Source organism: Dendrobates tinctorius, unplaced genomic scaffold, assembly GCF_039654945.1.
Source record: "Dendrobates tinctorius isolate UK_male_01 unplaced genomic scaffold, ASM3965494v1 ptg000058l, whole genome shotgun sequence".
In the NCBI taxonomy this organism is placed as follows: domain Eukaryota; kingdom Metazoa; phylum Chordata; class Amphibia; order Anura; family Dendrobatidae; genus Dendrobates; species Dendrobates tinctorius.
Window position 1 is genome coordinate 15,266,227 of NW_027361726.1, and position 18,138 is coordinate 15,284,364.

An 18,138-nucleotide genomic window follows, 5' to 3' on the forward strand; every position below is an offset into this window, starting at 1 on the left:
ATCTGCCTGGGGATCCATGGTCAGTGACCAAATAATAAAATGGAACATCTCAGTAACGTGCATACCCTAGCCTATATCTCTTCTTCACGTGAGTATGATCTAGTGAAAGGGAAGCAACACGAAGGTAATGCACTTCAAATTAAACTTGTCTGTATGGTTAGAAAATTGAATAGACATGCTGGGGGTTGTAGTCTCTTGACCACCCTGGGGAAATGATGCAGAGAATGCTGTGACTGATACATTGTTACAATCTGCAGATCTTATCTGTGATCTCCTTATAATAAACAAGTCTGATATTTATTACTGCACTGATCTGTCACACCGCAGTATCGTCCTGTGACTTACAGCTCAGAAGGCATGGACAGCGCTGCAGCTGAGATGGAAAATAGGGGACGTCGTTACCAGGCAACAAGAACACGCGGTCTGCCCCCGGCAACGAAAAGCGAAGGCCCTCTGTTTGATAATTATTACATGAAGTTATACTAAATGAGGGATGGAGGGATAGATGGATGGACGAATGGAGCGACAGCTGGAGTGACGGACAGATGGTTGGATGGACAGAAAGATGGAGGTAAGGACTGATGGATGGCATGACAGATGGATGGAGGGACAGATGGATGGATGGAGAGACGGACGAATTGAGGAACAGATGGGTGAATGGATGGATGGATTGGTGGATGGATGGAGGGAGGGATGGATGGATAGAGACGGACGGATGGAAGGAGGAACGGTTGGAGGGACGGAGGGATGGATGGATGGACAGACAGAAAGTTGGGGGGGGATTGATGGATGGAGGGACAGACGTATGGATGGATAGAGGGATGGATGGATGGATAGAGGGAGGGAGGGATGGATGGAGGAATGGATGGATGGACAGATGGATGGATGGATAGAGGGATGGATGGATGGATAGAGGGATGTATGGATGGATGGATGGATGAAGGGACGACTGGATGGACGGATAGATGGCGGTACGGACGGACAGATCAAGATATGGATGGATGGACGAATGGATGGATGTACGGACAGAGGGATAGATGGATTGAGGGAGGGATGGATGGATGAAGGGAATGATGGATAGATGGATGGACTGATGTAGGGATGGACGGACTGATGGAGGGACGGATGGATGGACGCCGAGCACTTCTGTGTTCTCTACGAGAGCGCTGCTCTGGTACCGTCTTGATTCTTAGAAAACAAAAAAGACCTGCAGTCCAAAATTGAATCCTTAACTTCCTCAGCCGGGAACAGTTAGGGGCCTCCACACACATTAAACTGTCAGCGAAGCCCTCCGATAACAGCAGGTTTGGCAGACATTAGTCTAATGTGTATGGGCATCTTTAGGGTGCAGGCGTCCACTTATTTGCACATTCTAAGATTTAATTCAAGTAACTATAAATACGATCTTGTAAAAGTTTTTCAGAAGTTTAGTTCTGTAAGTTTCTGCCTGGAGAGTGTATATTATACAAATCCTATTGATTCATCTGCTCAATGACAGTGTGAGTCTCCTAAGTGCACGATGATACTGGCGTATCATATATCTCCTTCAGGAAAATTCTTCACGGATCACTTGCCATTTACATTACTGGCTACTGATTTATTACACAGGTGCCACGTCCTGCAGCCGCCAAAAAGAAAGTTGTTTTACTGAAAATCTTTACAATTAGGTGATAAAATGGTGAACATTTCCATCATCGGTTTAATGACACAGTCTATAGTGTGATCCCAGAGACAATATTGTGATTGCTCAGAGGGTTTGGAAAAGATGACTTTTATTTGTGGAGTGAGAGAAGATGTCAGCCATTATGTGATACTGAGAGCGGCGCATGCATCAGCAAGCGAAGGGGCAACCCTTATATATGGGTTATTAGAGTGGGGCAAGAGACAAGTACAGGGCAAGGAGATGGAAGCCTTAGCCACCGCATGTATTCGTTAGAGATAGAGATCAGCGGTGACATCACTGAGAATGCCTCCTATCCATCACTAGAGATCAGCGGTGACATCATTGAGAATGCCTCCTATTCATCACTAGAGATCAGCGGTGACATCATTGAGAATGCCTCCTATTCATCACTAGAGATCAGCGGTGACATCATTGAGAATGCCTCCTATCCATCACTAGAGATCAGCGGTGACATCACTGAGAAGGCCTCCTATCCATCACTAGAGATCAGCGGTGACATCACTGAGAATGCCTCCTATCCATCACTAGAGATCAGCGGTGACATCACTGAGAATGCCTCCTATCCATCACTAGAGATCAGCGGTGACATCATTGAGAATGCCTCCTATCCATCACTAGAGATCAGCGGTGACATCACTGAGAATGCCTCCTATCCATCACTGGAGATCAGCAGTGACATCACTGAGAATGCCTCCTATCCATCACTAGAGATCAGCGGTGACATCACTGAGAATGCCTCCTATCCATCACTAGAGATCAGCGGTGACATCACTGAGAATGCCTCCTATCCATCACTAGAGATCAGCAGTGACATCACTGAGAATGCCTCCTATCCATCACTAGAGATCAGAGGTGACATCACTGAGAATGCCACCTATCCATCACTAGAGATCAGCGGTGACATCACTGAGAATGCCTCCTATCCATCACTAGAGATCAGAGGTGACATCACTGAGAATGCCTCGTATCCATCACTAGAGATCAGCGGTGACATCACTGAGAATGCCAACTATCCATCACTAGAGATCAGCGGTGATATCACTGAGAATGCCTCCTATCCATCACTAGAGATCAGCGGTGTTATCACTGAGAATGCCTCCTATCCATCACTGGAGATCAGCGGTGACATCACTGAGAATGCCTCCTATCCATCACTAGAGATCAGCAGTGACATCACTGAGAATGCCTCCTATCCATCACTAGAGATCAGCGGTGACATCACTGAGAATGCCTCCTATCCATCACTAGAGATCAGCAGTGACATCACTGAGAATGCCTCCTATCCATCACTAGAGATCAGAGGTGACATCACTGAGAATGCCTCGTATCCATCACTAGAGATCAGCGGTGACATCACTGAGAATGCCTCCTATCCATCACTAGAGATCAGCGGTGACATCACTGAGAATGCCTCCTATCCATCACTAGAGATCAGAGGTGACAACACTGAGAATGCCTCCTATCCATCACTAGAGATCAGCGGTCACATGACTGAGAATGCCTCCTATCCATCACTAGAGATCAGCGGTGACATCACTGAGAATGCCTCCTATCCATCACTAGAGATCAGCGGTGACATCACTGAGAATGCCTCCTATCCATCACTAGAGATCAGAGGTGACAACACTGAGAATGCCTCCTATCCATCACTAGAGATCAGCGGTCACATGACTGAGAATGCCTCCTATCCATCACTAGAGATCAGCGGTCACATCACTGAGAATGCCTCCTATCCATCACTAGAGATCAGCGGTGACATCACTGAGAATGCCTCCTATCCATCACTGGAGATCAGCGGTGACATCACTGAGAATGCCTCCTATCCATCACTAGAGATCAGCAGTGACATCACTGAGAATGCCTCGTATCCATCACTAGAGATCAGCAGTGACATCACTGAGAATGCCTCGTATCCATCACTAGAGATCAGCGGTGACATCACTGAGAATGCCTCCTATCCATCACTAGAGATCAGCGGTGACATCACTGAGAATGCCTCCTATCCATCACTAGAGATCAGCGGTCACATGACTGAGAATGCCTCCTATCCATCACTAGAGATCAGCGGTGACATAACTGAGAATGCCTCCTATCCATCACTAGAGATCAGCGGTGACATCACTGAGAATGCCGCCTATCCATCACTAAAATCAGTGGTGGTGACATCATGGACAACGAGGAAGAAACGTATTCTTGATTACAAATTTTGAATGCAGCTTTGAATGTGACTAGAGTCATTCGCGTCGAGGTGTTTATTAGTGGAGTTAAACTTTAGGATGGATTATTATTTGCAAATTTCCCCCTTCCTGCATGCACAGTCTGGTGATGCTTCTCTCCAGGAATTTCAGGCTATTTGTTTTTCATTGAACCCCCAGAAGAAATACAACATAAAACAAAGGGAGAGATTGAGTGGCTGCCGCGCATCTATAGCGACATTTTAATGCTGCGCTGATGTGATCTATATTCCATTTTGTATGATTGTCAGGTTTTCCTTTGTAGCCATAAAACACAATGAAAGCGGAGAGTAAATGCTTTTATCTGCCGCTTCTCACTCCCAAAGGACCCACTTGTGATAAGAAAAGAGAGTTCACTTTTATTTATGCGCTCGTGACCCATTCTCAGAGTCTGAAATTCAGAAGTCAATGCACAAACTGCAAACAATTGTCACATGATATTGCAAAAATATATATATTTTGTGACAGACGATTCACCTGCGCTGCAGAAACTAGGTAACATAAAATGTCAGTCTACAATGGGCACTCTGGGGAGCTCACAACTCCAGACTAAACATGAGGAGCATTACTGGGTTCATGGATACGATTCAGACTCCAACGCCACATACATCGACTATAGGGTCTAGAGTCAAAAACTTATCACAGCACCAAGCTATACAGTGCATTTCCCTAATTTATGTTTGCTCTTAGAGTTGGGGTACTCTGTTTAGCACCAGAGCTTGACTCTCAAGATTAGCATCCATTCATGCTGCATCTGCAGAGTGTTACATTCATCAGGTGAGGCAGATCCTCCAAGCCCAAGGTTCAGGTAGGCACATGGGTGTCGGTGCAGCAAATATGTGGGGCCCATGGGATACAGACAGCCAAGCTACAGGAGACCGCAAGAAGGCAAAAGACATGCAGGAGACTGCTGTCAGATAGGCAGAGTTCAGGAAATTGCAGGCAGGCAGGATTCAGGAAACCTCAGGCAGGAAGGAACTGTCATGAAACTGCAGGCAGACAGATAGGAGACATGAAAAAACCTCAGGCAGGCAAGCAGAATGCAGGAAACCACAGGCAGGTGGGAGACATCCAGGAGACCTCATGCAAGTAGATGGAAACTTCTAGGAGGCCGCAGACAGGCAGGCTTCTGAAAACTGCAGGCAGGTGAGACATCCAGAAGACCACAGGCAGACAAGTGGGATGCAGGAAACCGCAGGCAGGCAGAATAAATCCAGGAGACCACAGGCATGTAGATGGTAGATGTCCCGGAGACCACAGGACAGCAGGCGGAATGTAGCAAACTACAGGCAGGTGTTTGACATCCAGGACAGGCAGGTAGGGATGTCCAGGAGTCTGCAGGTAGGTAGGTGGAGTGCAGGAAACCGCAGGCAAGCGTAAGACGTCAGGAGATCACAGGCAGGTGAGCAAGAGACTTCCAGGAGACCACAGAGAGCAGCTGCTCAGGTCAAGGTATATAGAGAAAGCCAGAGGCTAGCAACACTGAAGCATTAATACCAAAACACAGGTGTTTATAGACCTGGGCTTATGCCCACATGTGATCACGCTGGGCCACCTGCAAAGCCTGACGTGGAGTACAGCATAGCCTTATGTCCCAGGGTGAGGGAATCACAGCACAAATCTTGGGCAGCTACATAACACAGTTGTTTTGTGTATGCGCCGGTAATTCTCCTTGCGCATGAAAACAATGTATCACATAGTAACAGTTAGAAGAGGGTTCTTTTGGCCAGTTTAAATCAGAACACCATTTGTCAACTGTAAGTTTCCATAATATAAAGGAAAGGACATGGGCGTCAATGTTTCTGACTTATGTCAGAGGAGTCAATTGGAAATCTAAAGGAAATCCCCTATTACCTTGGTACTGTGCAGTGTGAGTAGACCCCAATCTCTCGTGGAGGTGAACCCAGAATACACAGGGATAGGTTGGAGATAAGAGTTTGCCAAGATGAACAACACCATAGTGTTGATATAAGAATGTACAAATGATGACTATACTGTAGTCAGTAGAGATGAGCGACTTTGCCTTTTTTAGGGCCGAGTCGGATTTCATGAAACCCGACTTTCTCAAAAGTCAAGTCGAACGAAATCGGCTGACTATCAGGAAAAGTCGGGGGTCTGACTGAAACACGAAATCCAATGCAAGTCAATGGGGAAGCAAAGTCGACAGGGAGTGGAGGACAGTAAACACACCTACAGTGCCCATTTCAACGCCAACAACATCAGTTCTTTTTACTTAAGCTTGTCAACCTTAATTTACTTTATAATAATAGTTACGCATTGAAAACTAGGGGTTATTTGGCTAATGTTGTGGGGGGAGGTAGGGCTGTCTCCAGGTTTTCGTGTGCCCTGGGCGAAAGAGTGTCAGTGGGCCCCTGTTAGGAATGGCGGAATGCACTAAATAAAAATAAATAATAAAGTGCAGCTGGGTCGCCCTCCCAGGGCCGTGGGGTACTTGGTACCGGGCCGGTACTGGGCCGGTATCGGAGGGACGTGACACAGCAGTGGTGACCCGGACCGTGGCCCTGGGCGCCCAAGTAATAGGGAGAGATGTGAATGGTGGAATGTAGTTAGATGAATAGTTCATGACGCCACCTGTGATGTTCGGCAAGGGAGGTGTTAAGCCGACGCTGCAGACAGATCCTCTGGGACAGATGGTGTGGTGCAGCAATGGTGGTATAGCCCTCCACAGGCAGGGCTGTTGTCCCAGGGCAGTGTAGATGTTGAGACACTTAGATGGTTTAGTGTCCGGCGCAGGGGATGTAGCAGTGCTAGGCGGACGGACGCAGGAAGGAATGGAGGACACCAGGGCATGTAGTTCCAACGCTTTACTCACAGTCTGTAGTGCCTGCTTCTGTGCCGTGTCCTCCGGGTCAGGGACTCAGTCAACCTCCAGGCAAGATGGAATGCTCCCTTCCACACTCCGCCAACTTATTTGCCTTTTCTGAACGTCTCCTCTATATCGTCTTAAAGTGTGAAGATCTCCTAGTACTGAGTTACACTGGAGTTCCTCCTAACAGATGTTCCCAAGAACTCTACTTGCACGGCAGACAGCTGTAGCCTGCTTCGGGGACTCTCTACTCCTAAGTCCCGGCTCTCTATCCGTATTGCTGTTGTGCCCTCAAGTCTTAGATGGGAGTAGTGCATTTACAGCCTACTACTCCACCGGTGTCTGCTGCAGAACCATTAGTGTCCATACAACCTCGGGGACCAGGCCCGGCCTTGCGCTTAGAACATCTAGGCAGGGTTCTTCCTCTAACCCACGTCCTTTGTGTTCCCTTTCTCCTACGTTCCATACTTGTCTTTCTATCTTATGGAAGCTCAGGCTTAAGTTCAACGTCTTTCTCCTTTCCTTTCCCGTGCCAGCTGGCTCAGGTCACTGAGGCAGCTGCAGCTCTCCTTCCTCCATCCCTTCTTCCAGGGATCCCCACTCCTCTCCGAGTGGCTTGCTCTCTCTCACTCTCCCTCTGACTGACTGACTTCAATTCCTAAAACATCCCGCTCTTTAGTGTGTTCTCAACTCCACCCACCTCCCAGCACGTTTAGTGTTGCAAGCAGGGAACCACCAAAGGTGCTCTGCCTCTCTCTAGGCAAGGAGCCGCAATGTGGTTATGCTGAACTACTCTATTGTGTGGGGTGCGAGTGTTGGAGCGTGGTCAGGAGCTCCCAACTTACCTGGATTGTGGGGCACCACACCTTAGGAGAAGGTGCAGTACCTCTGTGGCAACTGAGCCTCAGGGGCGCCACACGTTTGCCGCTCGGGGTCCACCATGCAGTAGGTGTTACACCGCTGCTAGATAATGGAAGACGCACAATATGGCGGTATATTGCACACGGGTTGAACGTCACCCAAATGCGGTAAGCAATCTCTGTTTGCTCACAGAGATGTCAGCAGAGGTAAATACAAAAGGCTGAGCCTGTTAGTGTCACAGATCTCAGGTAAATGCACACACGGTATCTGGTCACAGGAGTAGGACCCAAGACAGAGGAGCTGAGTCTGTCTAGACCTACCGTGCGTGTGGCGTCGCTACTGCGGACGCCAAAGAGGGCTGCAACTTCAGCGCGGCGTAGAACACTGCCGCTAGTCGACAAAGCAAGGAAGCAGGCGCAATGTCGGACGCTAGCACTGTGGATGATGCTGTAGTGGCTTGAGGCTTGCCACGCGCTGGCGCTGACTCATATCTAAGTCCCTGTACACATTCGTAATCATGAAGAGAGAAGGAAGATCCGGCACTGGAGACTTGATAAAATCCACGATAAGCTTTATTCACATAATTTCATGATAAAACCATAAAGGGGAAAACAGACCCCCACGCCTGACGCGTTTCGAACCTTACACCAGGTTCTTCCTCAGAGACATGAAACAAAACAGTTCACAAAATGATTATAAACATTCCTAATCAGCAGAGGGACTCCGCACATGTGTATAATCAAAGAGGCAGACAACTAAGCCCTCAAATCACTGGTGGAGTCACTCCCTTGCAAGAAGAAAGAAAAAAAAAGAAAAGATCCAAACAGTAATGGACAAGACATAGAATATACAAAAACATGTGCAATACACACGTATAAATGCATAAATACATAGCAACTTTCAAATGACAAAAAAAAAAAATTAAAAAAAAAAAATTAAAAAAAAAAAAAATTAAAAAAAAAAAAAAAAAATATCTCAGCACTCAATAGAAATACATAAGATCATTTCTATAATTTAAACCTTGCGGATATCGTGCATCAAGCGCAAGTATCCAGAAGGCTTCCCGACAGTGTAGTAAATGTTCCCAGTCACCCCCTCTGGGGGGTTTCAATACCCGTTCTATTCCCTTAACTTTAAGACTGCATAAATTACCCTTGTGTATTTCAAGGAAATGTTTGGACAAGCCAGACACATTCCTACGACTGGACATAGACTCTGGATTAGAAGCGGTGATGTGCTCACTTAGTCTCCTCTTCAGGCTGCGTGTGGTACAGCCAATGTAATATAAACTGCACAATGTGCACTCTGCCATATACACTAAGTGTGTGGTGTTACAATTCATGTAGGTTTTAATTTTGTAGGTTTGTTGTGTACTAAAATTAACAAATTTATCTGTAATATCCATATAGCGGCACAAACCACACAATTTTTCACCACACTTATAATTACCCAAGTAATTTAACCACGTAGGTTTAGTGCAATCAGACAAATACAATGAGGGGGGACAAAAAATGACTCAAATTTTTAGCTCTCTTTGGAACACACCTATGTCCACCAGCCAATATCTGCGATAAGACTGGATCTTGATGCAGTAAGGGAAGATGTTTATTTATGATTTTAATAACACCCTTGTAATCTGAACTGAAAGCGGTAGAAAAAGTGGGAATATTTTTATTTTGATTAGTATGTACCATGTCATTCTGCAATAAACTACTCGTAGTTTTGTTATCCACTTTCTTAATAGCCCTATTTAACATCCAGTTCTTATAACCTCTTTTTGATAGCCTGGTGCAAATTTTACGACGCTCGGATTCATAAAGAGCGTCATTAGAGCATGATCTTTTGGCACGGATTAATTCACCCAACGGTAAATTTCGTATCACATGTGGCGGGTGACAACTATCCGCATGCAATATGGCATTACCACTGGTATCTTTTCTATATAGGGAAGTATATATATTCCCCGTTTTGACATCTCCCATAATTTTAACATCTAGATATGTGGCACAAATGCCATGTATTTCGTGGGTGAATTTAATATTCAAAGAATTAGTCCCAATATACTTAAAAAACTCAAGCATGCCAGGAGAGGGAGATACATCACAACGATCAAACCACAGTAGGATCACGTCATCAATGTATCTCCCCCACCACAATACATTGTCTAAATAGGGATTATCCATAGTATATATATATTTGTTCTCCCAAAAGGACATATATAAGTTGGCCAGAGTAGGAGAGAATTTTGACCCCATCGGGCAGCCACACACCTGAAGATAGTACTTAGTGTCAAATTTGAAAAAATTGGTGTTCAAAAGATGTTGTAACGCCATAATGATAAATTTTTTAAGATCAGAACTGAAATTACTTTCTTCAGTCAAAATGGTGGAAACAGCAGATAATGCCAAATCATGAGGTATACATGAATATAGAGCAACAACATCACATGTTATCCATGTGTGATGAGGCCCCCATGCAACCTCCTGAAGTGCCTGCAGAAGTTGTTTGGTGTCTCTAATGTGACCTGGTGTTTTCAGAAACAAAGGTTGTAATTTTCTATCTATCCACTCGGAGAGTTTTTCATTAACCCCTCCAATACCGGCCACTATGGGCCTGAAAGGTGGAGGAAACACGCCTTTATGAATTTTGGGTAAGGCGTGAAATACAGGACACACTGGTTTATCCACATATAAAAAATCAGCCATGCGCTTGTCCAATACTCCCAAAGCAAGACACATTCGTAATATCAGAGGAAGGGGATCTTAATGAGTCATTCGCAGGTTCATACATCCATCATCATTCACACAGTAGCAACTACAGACTATACTAGCGCCTGGCCGAACGGTCATGCGCACTTTTTATAGCCGGGACCTTCCGGAAGCTTCCAGATCTCCGAGATGGACCAATGAGATCTGGAGCAGGACCTGGGCACATGACTCCCGATCTCCAATGGGAGATCGTCTCGTGAGCATGCCCAGTAGGAGAACAGAGGGACTTAGTCTCTGGAGCGATCTGCTGCAAAGCAATCTCCTCTGCGGTAGATAGACAGCAGGAGACCGCAGAATGTGAGGCTCTGGATTCCTGCAGAGCAGATGCAGAAACCTGACGCCTAACAGCCCCTTTAACACATACCACAATTCATGATGCTCCAATACGGCAGAGAAATATTGGTATAGTACAATGAAAAATACTTCACATCTTACATGACATGACTGATATCTATTTTAAATTCTACAATAGCTCAAAAAACGGACAATATATTACTCCATACAGTATTATGGCCACCAAATAGTGCGCCATACAGAATAATGAGCCCCATTTATTTCTCCATACAGAATAATTGGTCCCATATAATGTTCCATACAGTATATGATGAGCTCCACATAATGCTACAGTATATGTTGGACCCATGGATGATGCTCCAGTGCCTTATGGCCCCCATTTGGAATGCTCTAGTATATGATGTGCCTCATGGATGATGCTCCAGTGTATGATGGGCCCAAATAATGCTCCATATCTAATCTGCCCTATTTATAATGCTCCAGTATATGATGGGACCCATGGATGATGCTACATTGTCTTATGGGCCCCAATAATGCTCCATATATAATGGGCCCCATTTCTAATGCTCCAGTGTATAATGGGCCCCATAAATGCTGCTCCAGTGTCTGATCTGCCCCATTTGGAATGCTCTAGTATATGATGGGCCTTATGAATGAAGATCCAGTGTATGATGGGCCCAAATAATGCTCCATATATAATCTGCCCAATTTAGAATGCTCCAGTATATGATGGGGCCCATGGATGATGCTCCAGTGTCTTATGGGCCCAAATAATGCTCCATATATAATGGGCCCCATTTCTAATGCTACAGTTTATAATGGGCCCCATAAATGCTGCTCCATTGTCTGATGTCCCCCATTTGGAATGCTCCAGTGTATGATGGGCCATATGGATGATGCTGCAGTGTCTTCTGGTCCCAAATAATTCTCCATATATAATGGGCCCCATTTCTAATGCTCCATTGTATAATGGGCCCCATAGATGCTGCTCCAGTGTCTGATCTGCCCCATTTAGAATGCTCCAGTATATGATGGGCCTCATGGATGATGCTCCAGTGTATGATGGGCCCAAATAATGCTCCATGAATAATGGGCCCCATTTCTAATGCTCCCGTGTATAATGGGCCCCGTATATGCTGCTCCAGTGTCTGATGTCCCCCATTAGGAATGCTCCAGTATATGATGGGCCTCATGGATGATGCTCCAGTGTATGATGGGCCCCATATAGCATTCTCCAGTGTATAATGCTCACCAAAAATTACTCTCAACCTTTGAAAAAATCAAATACCTCTGTTATGAATGAATCACCGTAGGAGGCAAAAACAGAAATACTAGCTAAGTCCTGAAAACCAGAGAAGTTGGCAGCTATCGGATTGCAGACCCCTGAACCTATCAACAACAACTAGCAGTAGCCGTGGGGGGTTCCTACGGAGCCCTAGACCCCTCGATCACAGCCGGAGAACTAAATAGCCTAAAGACAGAAAGGGAAATCTAAACTGCCCCAGAGCAGACCCCAAAGCTATAGGCAGCCCCCAACATATAATGACGGTGAAGCAAGATGAAAAAACACTCACACAGATAGAAAGATAGGCTGAGCAAATGATGGGGCCCAAGCTAACTAAATAGGACAGGATAGAATAGCTGCTGTCTGCAATCCGCCCAAAACCCTATCAAAACAAAAGCCAACAGACTGATAGGGAAAAAAGCCCTGAAGATGCTAGGCTTCAAAAAGACTATATCAGTACTCAGGTATTTTCTGAAGACAGAGCAAAAAGGAATTCAGCTCACCCCAGCAGGGAATGGCAGAAATCCAGAAAAAAAAGGCAAAACAAAACCAAAACACAAATGCAAAAAGCAGAGAAGAAAACTTAGCTTTTGAGGAGCAGGAATCAGACTGGTCTCCAAGAATCCCTCAGAGAAATCACCAGCAAGGCAGAAGGGCGTCGGCTGCCTTATATCCTGTCAGCAATTCCAGTCACCCAGTCATCATCATCCTGCACAGATGCTTGGTAATCAGCCTCACTACCTTCCTTCACCAGAAGAGGGAGTTCATCAGACCTCAATGGTGAAGGGGAAAATGAACTCACAACATACCTCTCCTCGCTGGGCACTGCTCTCCTCTGGACTCCTCAGCATCACCATCTTCCAGCTCTCTGCACTTTGACTGTTTAGGCAGAGGGCATAAAGATGTGATGTCATCGCACTCCCTGACCTGAATGTCGCTGTCAGGAAACGCGGAAGACGTCAGTATTGCAGGCTCTGTGGCCCTGAGCAAGCAGGGGGGCCCACTCGTAAGCGACGGCACTGGTACAGAGCCCTTCATAGTACGTCGGTGTCTCTGACGGCGAGTGGGCCCTCCCACCGGCAGAGACACTTTTGCGTACTATGAGGGGCCCTGTGCCAGTGCCATCGCCCACGAGTATGCCCCCCCACCTGCTCAGGGAACTGGCACTTTCATCAGCACCTTCTTCTGTGTCACTGTGTAAGGTGGTATAGTATGCAGGAAGGGGCACCTGAGTTTCATCAGGGTCAGATTATGGCTCTGTAGAGTGCGAGGGGAATGTAGTGCTGTGGGTGAATGTACCAGCAGAATCATCTAGCAGTGGCTGTGCATCAGTGCACTCCATCTCTGATTCATGTTGGACTGGGGAATATAGGATTTGACTTGATAACCCAGGCATGGTATGTGAAAAGAGCTCCATGGAGTAATCTGAAGTGTGGGCTGCTGCATCCTTCACTTTTGGTGGGGGTGAAGGACACAAGGAAAGGGGTTGCTCCTGACCATAAGCCTGCACTGACGACTCAGTGCATGCATTTTTGGAAACTTCAGAAGAGGAGGCGATAGAGCTGGATGCTGTTTCGGCAATGTAAGCCAAAACCAGTTCCTGATGCTCTGGCTTTAAAAACGGTTTACCTACTCCCAGAAAAGGGAGCCTTCCAGGCCTTCTGGAGCCAGACCATGCCGCAGTCTCAACAGCTCCTGCCTTAGCTGCTATTGTGCTTTTGGCACTACCAGCTGGCCTCCACGCCCACGTCCACGGCCTCTTCCACCATACTTCCTAATTTTTGTTAAAAAAAGCAAAATATTGGCAGATATATGGTACTGTATCAGAAGCGTACAGCTGTATACAGTCTATGGATAATTGTAAACCTCAGTATGCATTTCATGAGTCAGACACAGACGCTCACAGGCTCAGTATGGATTAGACAATAAGATAAAAATTTGTAAAAGGGTACACTATCACCAGATACAAGGTATATATAGTATAGTTGAAACATTCTAAATCTCTGTATATATTTCAGAAGGCAGACACAGCCGCTCTCAGGCCCAGTATGGATTCGACAAGAATATAGAAAGTTGAGAAAGGGTACAGTAACACTACATACCAGGTATATATAGCATAGTTTAAACATTCTAAATCTCCGTATATACTTAAGGAGGCAGATACAGACGCTCTCAGGCCCAGTATGGATTCGACAAGAATATAGAAAGTTGAGAAAAGGTACAGTAATACCAGATACCAGGTGTATATATAGTTTAGTTTAAACATTCTAAATCTCTGTATATATTTCTGGAGGCAGACACAGACGCTCTCAGGCCCAGTATGGATTCGTCAAGAATATAGAAAGTTGAGAAAGGGTACAGTAACACCAGATACCCGGTGTATATAGTATAGTTTAAACATTCTAAATCTCCGTATATATTTCAGTAAGCACAGATGCTCTCAGGCTCAGTATGGATTACACCATAATATAAAAAGCAGTGAAAGGGTAATGGATCAGAAGCGTACAGCTGTATACATTGTAGGGGTCATTGTAAATCTCCATATACATTTCCATAGTCAGAAACAGACTCTCACTGGCTCTGTATGCATTAGACCAGAATATAAAAAGCAGTAAATGGGTAATGTATCACAAGCGTACAGCTGTATATAGTGTTGTGGTCATCTTAAATCTCCAAATATATTTCCGGAGTAACAGACAGACGTTCACAGGCTGAGTTTGGATTACACCAGAATCTAAATAGCAAAAAATGGTACTGTATCAGAAGCATCCAGATGTACTGTATATAGTCTTGGGCTAAATTTAAATCTCGGTATATATTTCCGGATTCACCCTCACACTCACTCAGTCTGGATTTGACCATAATACAAAATGTTTAAAAAAGGTACTGGATAAGAATATAGCAAGTATATATATTGTAGGGTACAATTTAAATCTCCGTATATATTTCCGTAGTCACCCTCAGACGCTCATCCAGTATGGGTTTGACCGTAATACAAAATGTCTAACAAAGGTACTGTTTCACAAGATAGGAGGTGTATATAGTATAGGGTAAAATTTTTATCTCGGTATATATTGAATGGGTAAAGTACACAAGGCCACTCAGTACGGATTATACTGTGCTAAAAAATTTAGAACTAATGTACTGTGTCAGCAGATACCAGGTGTATATAGTATAAGTGAAAATGTAAATCTCCCTATATATTTCCGGAGTCTCATATATGCACCAAGTTGACATGCTGTGCCAGAGTGGTGTCCCTACAGTGTCTGATGTCTCCCAAGTGTTCACCTATACGAACTCAGCTCACGTTTCGTTTTACCTACATAGTCAAAGGGGCAAGAACGGGTACATAGATATACAACTCTCGTCGTTTTGCAGTTAGCAAATGTTTTCATATTGTACGACCTTTTAGTATTTGCACTACAAAATGTTTGTGAAGGATGAGCAAATTTACAAAAGCTGCAATGTGCCTACAGCTCTATTCTGCAGCCATGTACCCTCTTTTTTACATGGTTCTAAGTGGCTCTTCACCACCTGGTCTTTAATCAACCTCCCCTTCCTATATGTGATTGAAGGTTTAGGAGTGATAAAACCACATATATCTTGGTCCGTGCTCAAGATCCCCCAATGCTGTGTAAGTATGTCACGAACTTTTTTAGACTGGTCATCAAAGGTACCTATCAGTCTGGTGAAATTATTAGGGTCCTCCTGCTTATGATGGCGTCGTCTGCACTTACCAGCCGTGTGCACTCCTCAAAACACTGAAGGACTTTACAGAGGTCTTTCAGCTTTGACCACTGCACACCCGACAACTCCATGTCTGCCCTCAAACTGCCTGCCCGCGTATCTTCCCACAAATGCATCACAGCCTGCCTCTGTTCGCACAGCCTCTTAACCATGTGCATGGTGGAGTTCCACCTTGTTGCAACGTCTATGATTAGGCGGTGCTTGGGGAGGTGGAATGATCGCTGCAGCTTCTGCATACAACTGGAGCGTACGGGCGAGCAACGGATGTGCGAGCACAGTCTTTGCACCTTATGGAGCAGGGCTGTTAACTCCGGATAATTATTTAGAAAGCACTGCACCACCAGGTTCAAAGTGTGAGCCAGGCAAGGTATGTGTCTGACTTTTGCAAGGGCTTTGGCTGCCACAAAATTCTGTCCGTTATCACTGACTACCTTGCCTGGCTCAAGATGTAGACTGCCCAGCCATGACTCAGTTTGTCGCTGCAAGTAGTCGGCCAGTACCTCCGCGGTGTGTCTGTTGTCGCCCAAAGACATCATCTTTATAACAGCCTGCTGCCGCTTACCAGTAGCTGTTCGATAGTGGGACACATGGTGTGCAACACTGGCAGCTGCGGATGGAGTGCTCGTGCGACTGCGGTCTGTCGACGAGCTTTCACTTCTGGAGGAGGAGTAGGAGGAGGGTCGAATGCCTACAGCCAACTGTTTCCTATACCGTAGGCTAGGCATCACTGTTCCACCGCCGCTGTCCCCTGTGGAGCCTGCATCCACCACATTAACCCAGTGCACAGTGATGGACATGTAACGGCCCTGGCCATGCCTACTGGCCCATGCATCTGTTGTGAGGTGCACCTTTCCACTCACTGATTGTTTGAGTACATAGACAATGCGGTCTTTCACATGCAGGTGGAGGGCAGGGATAGCTTTTCGAGAAAAGAAGTGCCGACTGAGTAGGTCATAGCGTGGGACAGCATAGGCCATGAGCTCTTGGAATGCTTCACTTTCAACCAAACGGAAGGGTATCATCTCTAATGAGATCAGTTTGGCAATGTTGGTGTTCAAAGCCAGTGTACGCGGATGAGAGGATGAGTACTTTCTTGTCCTACTCAGAGTGTCTGGTAGGGTGAGCTGGACATGAGAGCTGCATATGGGGGAACTAGTGGTGGACCTGACGGACTGAGAAGGGGTTAGTGATGGTGGTGGTGGTGATGACCTAGATTCAGTCTTTCGTTGCAAAAACATTGTGATTCCCTCACTGCTTTGGCCTTGAGACGACACCTCAACATTTCTTGCTGGTGGTGTGCTTACTGGTGGGCTTTCAGTGGGGAAGCGATGGAGCGTTGCTGGCTACCTTCAGTCGGAGCAGGTGCATATGTACTACCTGAAGTTTTGTAGTCCGTCTACGCTTGCAAGTGCATGGTGGTTAAATGTCTAAGCATGCAACTGGTATTCAAATTTCAGAGATTTTTACCTCGATTAAAGGTCCTTCCGTACTTCTTACAGATAACCTTTGCCTCATCAATAGGATTTTGGTCAAAAAAGTGCCACACTGCACTCTTCCTACTATGGTATAAATTTTCAGGGCTTGCACTGTGTGCTAATTTGACCATCTGGCCAAGCTGTCCTGCAACTCTTTTGTTTTTTTTTAACAAGTTTTGGTACAGCTGCAGGCCTGCCAGATAACCGCTGCTGCGATGTCGATGCCTGCTGCGGATCCATCTACTCTTCTGAGCTATTGCCAGCGCCACCCTCTTCTCCCTATGGATGCCAATCCGGGTCAACAACTGGGTAATCCATCACCTCCTCTTCAATTTCATCTGCACCTTCCTCTGTGTCACCGTGTAAGGTGGTATAGTATGCGAGAAGGGGCACCTGAGTTTCATCAGGGTCTGATTGTAGCTCAGTAGACTGTGAGAGAAATGTATTGCTCTGGGTCAATGTACCAGCAGAATCATCTAGCAGTGGCTGTACATCAGTGCACTCCATGTCAGATTCATCTTGAACAGGGGAATTAAGGCTTTGACTGGATAACCCAGGAATGGTATGTGAAAAGAGCTCCATGGAGTAATCTGGTGTGGCCTGCCGCATCCTTCACTTTTGGTGTGGGTGAAGGACACAAGGAAAGGAATTGTTCCTGACCAGAAGCCTGCACTGCTGACTCAGTGTATGCAGTTTTTGAAACTTCAGAAGAGGAGGCAATAGAGCTGGAGGCTGTTTCGGCAATGTAAGCCAAAACCTGTTCCTGATGCTCTGGCTTTAAAAGTGGTTTACCTACTCCAAGAAAAGGGAACCTTAAAGACCTTCTTGTGCCAGACGATGACGCAGGCTCAAAACTTCCTGCCTTAGCTGCTATTGTGCTTTTGGCACTACCAGCAGATGCACCACTACCACCATCAGTACCAGCTGCACCCCCCTGCCCACGTACGCGGCCTCTTCCACCGT

The 18,138-nt window shown here is 45.9% G+C and overlaps 1 long non-coding RNA gene across 1 annotated transcript in view; it reads left to right on the plus strand.

Moving 5' to 3' along the window:
* Positions 1-371: 371 nt before the first annotated feature.
* LOC141092223 (uncharacterized) overlaps positions 372-18,138 on the plus strand; it is a 595,377-nt gene continuing 577,610 nt past the window's right edge. The window contains exon 1 of the long non-coding RNA XR_012232715.1: positions 372-571. This is a non-coding gene — a long non-coding RNA (uncharacterized lncRNA). The remainder of the gene's footprint in view (positions 572-18,138) is intronic.